Consider the following 11,945-nt stretch of genomic DNA (forward strand, 5'->3'; position numbering starts at 1 on the left):
ATGACACGAAAGTTCACCTAAATATACAAAATAACCAGCAAGTCAGGTACATATTGGCTAAAACACGTAAAGATAAACGTGAGTGTGCACCTTAGTAATATCGTTTTATAGAGTTCACATTCATTATTTCACATATCATATTCGTTTCACATTATTGCGTCGCTTGTTCACAGGGAAGCGCAATTCCATGCGCACCGTTACACTTCAGGAACGTTGCTAGCTACAAAAGTGAATAAAGAAGTATACGACACGTTAAATATGTTCATGCTGGCAGAACCAGAATACACGATGATTCGTGCTGAGGCGCTTTGTGAGAGGGAAACCTGCGTGGCATAAATAGCGTAAAAAATATCGTTTCGGTCGTTCCGAGTCAATATTTATTCGAGCCTCTGCAACAACTGCCCGAGAGAAATCGTGTTACAGCACCACACCCGTCGCCTCCCTCCACTCTCAGCCCTCTGTTTATTGGCCAGATCAATCGTCTTCTTTCCGCACGAGGAGTGCAGTTATTAAAACTATCAAACGGCGCCCCTGTTGTGTGTGTTCTTTCTCTGTGCCTCGTCTGTTAGCGCTAAGCATCTCTTTGATCACGCACCAACAAGCCCAGATTTCTTCGTTATTAAAACTCGAATGCCATTAAGATATTGCTTTATTAGTTCTTGAGCTAACCTGATTTCCTTATATGGATTGAGCACGATATCCTTTACGAGACCCGAGACCCGCCAGCCATAGTTCAAACATTATGGGGCTCTTCAAGCCGGGGAAGCGCGATGCTTGTGGGAAAACACTGTTTTCTTTTATAAGATAATTATAGTGATAGAAGTTATAGTGCGTTGGACACAACTTTAAAGGTTACCAAATTAACCAGTGTAGGAGAGGTAATGACAAACGCCTATTAATTCAACTGTAAATTGAATGGCAAACCTGTACATACTGCATGTTTTTCTGAAGGCTTGTAACTTGGACGCTTCAGATACGTAATAGCTCTGCTGTACATTGAGCATTTTTTCAGCAATTGATTTTCAAATGTTGACCGCTAAGCAAAGCTTGCGGACTCTCAGACGCGCCAAACCTGAGCCAACTCGCGCACCATCCATTGGAAACGCAAGCAGCTAAGCACGGTCGTGGCGGATGTCGCGAGTGTTGTACGTGTGCCATCGACGAATGTGCACGGCTTTCATATCACGGAACACAAGAAGGTAAACAATGCATCCATATAAATCGCCTGGATGCGAAATGTTGTAGGCAGAAGCGGTACAGCGACCAGAGGACATAAAAACGCTGGAAGAGGGGAGAGCAAAAAAATGGCGCAGATCGCACAGCTATTTCTCACAGGCACGGATCTCACAGGTTACAACCGTTAACAATTTAAATCGAACTTCTCAAGAATTGCTGTTGTTCTTAAAAACAGGTGTAATGGTAATTGTAGGGCGCGGATTTTCATGCAAATGCTTTTTTTTTTTTCTCGATAACGCCCGTATCCGGACAATTATAAACCAAAAACACTTTTGGTTTAGGCTTGCCACCGACCAGGAGAGTTCTATTGTGCGTAGAAATGCATGTTTTGCACGCTGTTGCATATTCTCATGAAAGTGCATGAAAAGTGAATATTTTGCATTGTTTTCAGGTGCGAGAGCTTACTTCTTTTTTCCTGCATGGTTTTGCTGGTTTCGGAACGGCGTTGGGTCGTCTTTCGCGAAAATTCTGGTCGATATCGAACATTTTGCATGTTTGGGTGAGGTGAGGTGCGGTGTTCCGGCGGTTCCCTCACTGCTCCATCCTCCACTAGGTGCATGGCCGATGGGCCATACTTCACCTTCGCCGCATTACCGTTCGGCGGCGTACCGGGCGGCGGTCGCATTTTAATCGGCATGATGCACGGCCGAACGCATAGCCACGAAGGAACAAGCCTGACACGAATATACGTGTATGTTCGTGTTTTTTATATTGCCCATGCTCCGGCTTGTTTCGTCATGGGTTTCGTCCACCAACTAGCCTGCGTTTATGCTAATTTATCAACCAGGAGCGCATACCTTTGAGCTCCCTGATTTATATCTGTTGTGCAAATGTTCTTTGTTGTGTTCTGCAGAACGAAAGCGCCTTTATTTTACCATGATAGCCCTTATGTAAAATACTGACTTTTTGTAATAACAGGCAGTGGGTGCAGTGCTTTCGTGACAATAAAGTTGGAGAACATTGCATATATTGAGGGTTTTTACTCCATATTTCGAATATTTTGAGTGCACAGTTGCATGCATATTTCGGGAGTTTTTAGTGCATATTTATTAGCGCCCTAGTAATTAGTAACATGTCTCAAATGCATTACGGTGCACTTCAATATCACATGATATCTATCCGCCACTCCAGGGCCGGGTCTCACTTTGTCCTCGGAGAACGTCGAGGGTCGTCACCTTTTTATTTCTAGAAGCATTCGTATAAAGCTGACACAACGCACTCCCCCATCACCTTCACCACGTCAATCGGTCCAGAAGTTATATATGGAAATCACTTCCTGCGAAGGACATGATTTATGACGGACAAGTTCGACGGACAAGCGTAATCATTTCTCGTTGACACGTAGCAGCTACATCATCTTCCCAAATTACATAATTGCGTGCAACGCAAAGTTCGTGTCACATACTTACGCGTCATGACGGCAGTTTTGTCGAAGTTTGCTTGATTATGTTTAACCACAGATGCCTTAGAGCGTTACGTGTGGTATCCTAATGAATGGCAGATCTACACAACTGAACGCTCTTTCATGATAAAAGTTCATCCAATTTAACTATTGCTAGGTCACGAAACCTCACAAACGAACTACCCTAGAAGAAACGCGAGCACTCTATCTTCCATCGACATATCTTAAATGCCGATGCTATTCATGTTGTTCGTGACTAATGTCCCTGCCCTTAGTTCCAACTGACATGGTGTGCTTCAACGCAGAACGATGCGGAGGTGCCAACTATAATCATCGGAGAGACAGCAGGAGCAGGGAGAGAGAGGGAGAGAGCACTTTTATTTCCATAATGGTCCGCAGAATAACCTGACCGTCTGCACTTTTCCGCTTGGGACTCACTGATAAATTACCTCAAGGCCCGCAGAAACCGCCCATTCCTCGTAGATCATGGCTCGCTGACTCGACCACAGGCCAATGAATGGAACCAGCCAGCGTGAAGAAAAACTGCCGAGTTTCTTGTCTTTCGGGCGCTCCAAAGGGTGTGCAGCACGCGTGACAAATAATCGCACCTCTACTGAAACATTCATATGCACACGACTGAAGGTTTTTGCGAGACATGGCGGAAGTCATTGCGAAGTCGTCCATATGTGCCCAGAGAATATTGCTTTCGCTTCCTTTCTTTTTTTTTTCTTTTTCTCTTTCGAGCGTAGAATTCTACAAAGCCTTACCTCTGTGTTGATGTATTCGTAGTTGCCAGCGGAGTGAGTATTCATATCCATTGTTGTGATCCGTACTGTTTAGCCATAACCAGTAGCCATAACCATATGAGTACACGCGAAGTTTTCAGCGGATCATTTGCCTTCTAATAATTCGTGGCATTACGTCGCGAGACAGCCATAATCATGAGCGACGTCACAGTGGTGGGTCTGTGGGTTAATTATGCCCATCTGAGGATGTTTTAAAGCGCCCCTACGGACTCAAACAATGATATGTATTTTGTTTCACGTTATACATGAACCTCTCTCTCAAACAGAGTCGGTGTGCAAAACATAGATGCCGTCACTGAAAGTTACGCGCGTTACGCTCTTCCACGTATTTTCAAAATAACCAACAAAACCTCATACTTTCGGATTCTCCAAGAGTAAGTGACGTCATCGACAGCCGGGGACTCTCTACTTAGCAACACCGCGAGCGTCTTCGCCCTTCATTGAACGTTGGAAGTCTAGCAGCAGCTGCAGTGAAGAGACGGAAATTCACTTTCGCGGAGCAATGTTGCCAGATGCATCGCAGATTGCGCATCCTATTCTCATCATCCTTCTCAAAACTGAAAGTTCATTCCTTGATGCTTCAGCTTCACAGTGAGAAGCAATATTTTTTGAGAAAACAGTATCAGACACGTATTTTCCAATGGCATGACGTTCATGGATGATGCCCTGATATATATTCAGAAACCTCCCAGATGCTGCCACTGCGGTGCTCTGGAGGATCTGGAGCGCATTTTTTTTCATTGCCCACACTACTAACCTTCCCGAACCGCATCCTCCGGGTATCTCAGTCAGCTGGAGCCTCGCCCCTATTCTCCCTATCCAAATTTCTTGGTCCCTGGCCGAATTCAGCCCAGCCCACCAACGCTCTGCGCTCAAAGCTCTCTTGACATTTCTGGACACAATCGGACTTCGATCCTTATTGTGAAGGGGATCATTATTTCCTTCCCCACATAACCACCAGCAATGGGGTAGAGTATCGCCCTTGGCGATGAAACTCCCCATTCATCATCCTAAAATACAGTTGCTGTTGCTTTGAGAGATATCATAATCTATGCGTGAAATAAATGCACACTTGTATACCTATGTTTATCGTTTTGAGTGCCTCATGCGAGGCGTATTCACGGAGAAACCTAACTGTAGTAGCCCGACTTCTACCTACTTGGGTATCTCTCAGAGTGTGTCCTGTTTCCTGAATAAAGACAGAATCTTCAATTATCTACATCAAGTTGGATATCATATACTTCTGCATTATTTGTCAGTGACTGAAATTCGCATTTTTGTTATTGTTACGCGAGAATCCTCTGACTTCCGATGACTGGCTCAGTATGTCACCAATTAGTAACCTTAAACGTCTGAATGTCACGCTCGCGGCGCAAGTCATAGAAGCATCACTGTTGCAATTGTTTGCTATCTGTAAGGTTGGTGGTAGGTCGTACCGATGATGCAAACCTTGGCAATATGGGTCGCATTTACACAGTGGTTTATCCAGGATCGCGAAAACGAGGGGAGGGGTTGCAAAAAAGCGGATTATCATTACAGTTAAGTATAATGTTCAAGTTAACAGTTCAATGCAGCACTGACGACATGTGTCTCAAGCTGAAATAACAAAGATTCCCTGCAGACGTTCCACATAAAATATTTATAACTATCTTCTGTGGGCGACATCCCTATAGGGATGTCGGCGTTGCAGACGATATCGAAACCAAGTGAACAATTGGAGCTGAGGACTACTGCGCGAGGTCGTCTGCAACGCCGTGTTCGACCGTGTAGCCAGCTGACGGAAGGAGCTGAAACACGCGTATAGCCCATTGGAAATGTTGGCACATGCTTTTCTCTTTTTCACGATTTATCCGCAGAGAAACGGACTAGCTGGCAGTATCGACATATAATTATGGGGCATAACACGTCCTCCAACGTCTACTTTAGCTTCCCGAAACTGCTTCTATTTGTTTTATCTTCGTTACAAACCCCAACCTTATCTTGCCGAACCCTGTAGTTCCTGCAGGCGAGAAGTATCATTTCGAAGTAGCTTGAACAACACAAGAACGAATGGAAGGAAAGCGCCTACTCCAACAGTTCCCAGGGATTTTCAACAGAAGGTCACTCAGTTAACGACCGTTTAGTTTACGTTTTTCTATCAGGACTCAGCTGAAACCCGTGCCGCGAAGAGGGAGAATCTTATTCGATTTACAAATTTTCAAGCTCCATTCTAAGATAAATAAACGCTTTATAACTAAGGTCTGACTTTTTCAGGTTCAAACCGATTCATCCCAATCAACCTCCCCGAACCAGTTTGGGAGCGACTCCATTCCTTCGCGAATTGTAATCACACTAAACTACACTATTTAGGAGCAACCTGGACGCTTATACATACACCTGGACGTTATATGACGCTTATATGACGTTAATATTATTTGAGTGCAACAATATCACTGCAAAATACGACTGATCTCACGACATCGTGCGTGCGCTTATAATTCACGAGGAATGCATGTTTGACCAATACACTCACTTTTAAAGTGACTTTCGCATCCGTCCCTGTCAGTTCCGAAACTACGAGGGGCAGTGACAAATTAACCGTAATGTTTTCTTTTTTTAGAGAAAACACAAAAATGGAGAAAAAATAATTGGATCACTTTTCAATATATTCCCCCCGCGTTCACTGCACGTTGGCCATCGCTTTACTAAAGGACGAATTCCGGGAGAAAAACATTCTTGCGAATTTCGGTGCAATCAGTTATGCATCGTCGCCGAGCGGTGCATTTCAGGCTCTATATTTTCCTGATTCGCTTCGTCTCGGCCTGCACGCTTGTCACTAGTGACTATACGACACAGGAGGCCATCCCGTTCAGCTTCATGGCGCGATATTACGATCTCACTGATGTCCATGCGGCGCTGTTTGAGTTTGGAGCGGCGAGCTACATTGGTACCCACCTGGCGGAGACTTTGTGGCAGTGCAGCCGTGATGAACCTTCTGGTGGGCCTAGCCATGTCTAATCTCTAAATTGTTGGAACACTTGGTCAATAGCCACCCGCCGATTTTCGCCGGTTCCCGCCGAATTTCGCGCACGATCGCCTCTACTGCGGCGATAACGTCTGCAACAACTGGTCGGCCGGTGCGACGTGCAGCGGTCAAAGTTCACAAGCCAGATTTAAAGGAGCACTGAGCTGAGCCCCAAACGTTTTTTTTTTGTTTTTTTTGGAGCGGAGTGTTCTCCAAGGAATAAAACGAGTTCCTTCGAAAGAACGATGAGCGCAGGTGATATGCAGAGCGAGCGCGAGTGCTCTGTTCCGCACACCTTTGAAAAATCCTTCGCCTCGTGAAAAGAGCTCATCTCAGAACGAGAGGACGTCGTGACGTCTGCGACTGCCCTCACGTGACTAGTGACGTACACCCGCACAGCTCAAGCGTGTATAAGCGACCCGTGAGCTGCGAAGAAAGAACAGCGAAACAACGCACAGAGCCTTCAATACGTCACGCGAGAATGGTGTCGGCCGTCTGCGGCTGCTTTCTCCGACTGTTCTGTGTGTGTGTGTGTGTGTGTGTGTGTGTGTGTGTAAATTCGGTTGCACAGCTATAACGCACCGCAGAGCAAACAATATTTTTCATGGTGACTCCTGGTGAAAAGCTTGACAGATGAGGCAGGATTGCAGGATTTCGAACAACGCTAAATGTCGCCTCGTTGTTCCTTTAAACTGTTTTCAACATCCATAAATATATCTGAAGCGACATACAAGCGTCCCAATACAGTGTCTTCTTCCTCCAATAAATAAATGTTTTCGGTTTTTCGCCCTCGCTGGTGAGAAAAACGATAGCGATATATTGCTCCTCTCAGGTGCAAACCTCCAGTGGGCGGACATCTTGGGAATATACAAGGTGTCTTTTTTTAGGCGATACAGATTTTTCATAAAAACACTATAAGGGCTATAAACATGCTGTTTTCACTTCTATCATCTCTGGGCCGTACGTACTTGGACATATGTTGCTCCACCGTCAAATGACTAATTACCTAAAAATCGTTAATTAACTTTTTAATTATGTAAGCCATGAAGTTGTCCCAATGAGAACATATGTTCCTTTCACTTGGTGACCTGATATCGTGGCCGTTTTCAGAAAAAAAATCGGTTCGGTAGATCGCCCGCAAAAAATTCGTGAAGGAACACCATTTCCAGCATCTTCGGAGACCCTTCTTTCCTTTCCCCTCTCGCGCCCCACTCCCCGTACGGCTCGGACACCCGATAAAAAACCTAAAACGCAAGCGAGCTGGCGGCAGATACCCATAACGAAACCCGACACTAGGGAAATAATAAATAAATAAGAAAGGACGCACACAAACACAGGTCTCAAACACATTCACTCACACTGTATGTGATACTTGTGTTTGTGTGCGTCCTTATTTATTTATTTTTTTCCTTAGTCTCGGGTTTCGTTACGGATGGGTAACACCCGGTTATAGCAATAGCACCAGATTTCACCCCTGATGACTGATTTAAAATTATCATCCGAGTTTTCCCACCGATTCTGCGAAAGTCATTTAACGCGAACAAGTCAAACCCTCAGTATAAACGGTAGCCCCTTTACACTATCACAATTTACCATTGTTCTAGCGTATTGCAAGCTTCCGCGCGTTCCTGGTTTGGTCTTATTTTTGTACGTGTGCCCTCATACGCGTGGTCCCGCGTTTGCATAAGAGATGATAACCTATGTAGCAATATCTCAGCGTCGCCACATTCTCATGAATCACTGCTAACTACTGTGAAATCCATCATGGTAACGCTGTTGTACAACCCTTTTCCCCCTAGCAGGGTAATGGAAACCCGATGCTGCACATTAAATCACTGCGCCTCCCAATGACCGCCTCGCCTTGCTCGAGCTCTTTAATGTATGCCGCCCAAAGGTTGTTCGCCGCGTTCTCTCTCGTCGACCCTCGAAAGCATGTGTTGTCGACGGAGCAGTCACTCGAGCAGACCCTGATCGATGTCGGCTAGACTTTAATTAGGTGCATGGGCGTGAAGGAAACACTCGCCGTGAAAGTTTCACGTCGGCGGGGATAGCAGGCTAGGTGAGTCTGTCCAACGTCCAGTGGAAGGCTCGGCACCGGAGCGTCAACGAAGAAGTTCGCTCCGAAGCTGATTAGGCCGGTTTGCGTTTTATCGCCCTTATATCACTCACCGTTACTTATGAAATGGATACAAAGACGTTAACATGTGTATCCCGAGGAGTCGACCTTGTCCATACATTGAAGTTACTCCCATTTTGTTCTTTCTGTAGCCTTCCACACCTTATTTTGGACAAGGGTCTCCATGACGAGCTACCTTACTGCTATCGCCTCTCATTCCATGCAGGCGTACTGATTACTGTTCTTTGGCTATCATCAGCGATTCCTTGATATCTTCGTCCACTTTTACAGTTTGCTGTCTCTTGAATGGAAAAGGCAAACGGACGTTCACTCTGATACACATAACAACAACAATTAAATTATGACTGATGATGTCGTGGGATTGTGGAGGTATGAACGAGTGACCAGCATATGGCTACCAACTAGAGAATAAGTTTAATTGGAATGGAAAGGCAGGTGCGCATGCGGCAAAAGGAGAGCGTCATCTTCAGCGCTTGAAAGGCGCCAGGCACACCACGGGCAGTTTCCCTGCTTAGGCAACCTACCAAGGCACGTGAGTTGGTGTGGTTTGATGAGTTAGCAAATGGAGATGTTTCTGGTAGTCATGCACATTGCTTCGGCGAAGGAAACCATAGCATTTATGAATGGAAACAGCCGTCCAAGGTAATGGAACGTCATGTGAATGCTCACTGCGGTTGTGTTATCACCGAAAAAAAAAAAAAGGGAAAGAAGAAACATTTTGTTCGCATCGAATACAGTGGTGGACAAAAGTCATCGGGTCGCAGAGCCGAGTCATTTGAAGTCCTTAAATTCTTCTCGCCCCGTTAAGGGCACCATTACAGCCTTGCAGGAACTTCGACTGCTCCACTTCAACACGTCACAGGTACTCCACTGGCAGACTTGTACGTATCTTGAGTACGTACTCAAAATACAGTATTTTAAATACTTTTTCCGGTATTTTGGTACTCTACTCAATACTTTTTTGCGACAAGTATTTTTAATGTATTTAAAATACTTTTTTCGGTATTTGCTACTCAGTACTCAAAATACTTTCCTTCCTCGTCACGCCATATCCAGCACGCTTCCCGCCATGCCGAGATTTTCAGCTCACTGGAATTTAACCCCCTTTTTCTTCGTTTTCATTTTTTCGGGAATTCGCGAATCTGTCATTTATCCTCTTGTACAATAGGCTGGTCCCAAGCCTGGCCTTGCTTATCAATAGCCAGCTTCGTCAGAAAACCGTTCCTATTCATATTGCCAGGTGAATCACCAGGGGATTGGGTACAAGATAATCCCGGCATTTATTTCCTTGGTTATCAAAGCAATAAACACGTGCCACAGGTTGAAAGACCCGAACCGACATACAGGAGGGATTACGAAGTTTTGGGTCAGAACATATCAACAAAGTTTACTTGGGTTCACCAAAGTTCACCAAACATTACTTGACACCAAGACGTTGCAAATGAAAGATATGCATGGCTGATGAAGTTTATTCCTTTCATTTGTAAGGCCACGTTCAGAATACGCGTTTCACTTACTGCTAATACTAAAGTACTTTAAATAGTATCTTAAATACTTCTTAGAGTATTTAGTACTCAAATTACTTTCCGTTTTGAGTATTTTGTACTCAATTTAAGTACTTTTTCCGTAGAGTATTTAGTATCTTATTTTAAATACTTTTGCGCAGTATTTTGTACAAGTCTGTCCACTGGTCCACGCCACAGTGTCGCCGATGGAGCAAATGACCAACTCCCCCGGGCTCCGTAAGTCTTTCCTTGATAAAGTTTCACAACTAGCCACCACCCCTTCCAAAGTGTCATTTTTCTTTTCTCATGTTGTTGTTGGTCTTATTCCGTGTTAGCCCAGCGAAGCAACTGTGGCTAATGAGAGGTGCACAGATGTGGACAGATGGAGGTAGGACAGCAGGAACGAGTGGGGGACATGGGGGTTAGTATGCGTCCAAGGCTGACTTTAGAGGAACTGTGCCGACATTCGTCTGGAAAGTCTTCGGAAAAACTCGGACAGCACAGCCGGCGGTAGGATTCGAACCCACCACCTCCCAGTCTTCAGCGCGACCTTGGCTACCACCAACGAGCGGGACTCCTTAACCCGCTCGGCCATGCCGCTGGTTTTCTCATGTTGGTACTCGTCGCGTTTCCATAATGGACGTGCTAAGTTGGCATGATACCGACGTGCTTTGCAAACGTGGCACTTAAGATTTAAATTATCTAAAAACGCCCCTCCCTCTCCCCCCCCCCCAAAAAAAAAAAGTCATTGAAGTTGAAGTCGTTGAAGCATGAAGTCTCTGCATGAAGTCGTTGCTGCAATCATCGAGTGAAGGGGTCTCACTCTAAAGGCTCGGCAGTAAAGACAACATCCGTATTACCACGGTCACTCAATACTCTCTCTGGTCAGGAAACTCGCGCGAGAACTTCATTTCGGCTGCCGAGCGGCGCGTGGTGGCGCGGCAATCGTTCGGGGGGAGACTTTCGTGTCCGCCGGTGCCTGCGCGTACGGCTTGCATAGTGTTTCTATGGGTGTGTGGAAGTGTACACTTTTTCTTTCTTTGTGCTTGCGTTTTGAGTGCGTAAGCCGAGGTTCTTTTTTAAATATCCTTGAAGTTTATTGCAATCTTTGCACTCTGTTCGTATGTAAGAATGATCTACACATATACAGCAGACTTCGCCTGATTCGAGCGTGCAGCATTTCGTGATGGCTATATGTCCTTCATGGAAGGGGAGCCTTAACTTGACGAGGACTGAATGAAAGTATTTTTTGTCTAAACAACAGCGAAGACTTGGTCTAGGGGAATAAACAGAAAACATTCGCTAATAGCCTTATTGGAGATGTACTGCGATGAGCGTGATTTGTTGAGCTCCTTCAAGTTGATCACTGTGTGACATGTGTAGCATCAAACACTAAGAACCGTAAAATTTTCGAAGCTATATCATTCAACATGATATCAATGCAATAACATGTCTTAGGGTAAAACTGTGGGGAGAGTAGTAATGCCAAGTCGGCTTAGTAAACGAAGTCCACTCATACCTATTAGTTTTTGCTGCACCGGCAGCAGGCAGAGGGAGGGGTGATGTTTTTCCCTTTTTATCTATTCATTTATTCTTTTTTTTTCTGCAATGCTTCTGCAATGCGTCGAAAGCTTCTGTGAACCATAAACTACAAACTCTAGAGATTATTCATGGCCGTGTATATAGTTCTAAAAATATATAATTTCCTTGTCTTCATCCTGAATTTGAAGAGAAAGGCTAACACAAGAGATTTTCTCTCCTTCCCGCTGCTTATCCCTTTCCAGTTCTTTTCTTTTCTCTTTTTTTTTGTTACAAGATACCACCGTATTGTTGTCGTAAATGTAGTTTTTGGGCA

This window comes from Ornithodoros turicata, chromosome 2 (genome assembly GCF_037126465.1).
Source record: "Ornithodoros turicata isolate Travis chromosome 2, ASM3712646v1, whole genome shotgun sequence".
Lineage (NCBI taxonomy): Eukaryota > Metazoa > Arthropoda > Arachnida > Ixodida > Argasidae > Ornithodoros > Ornithodoros turicata.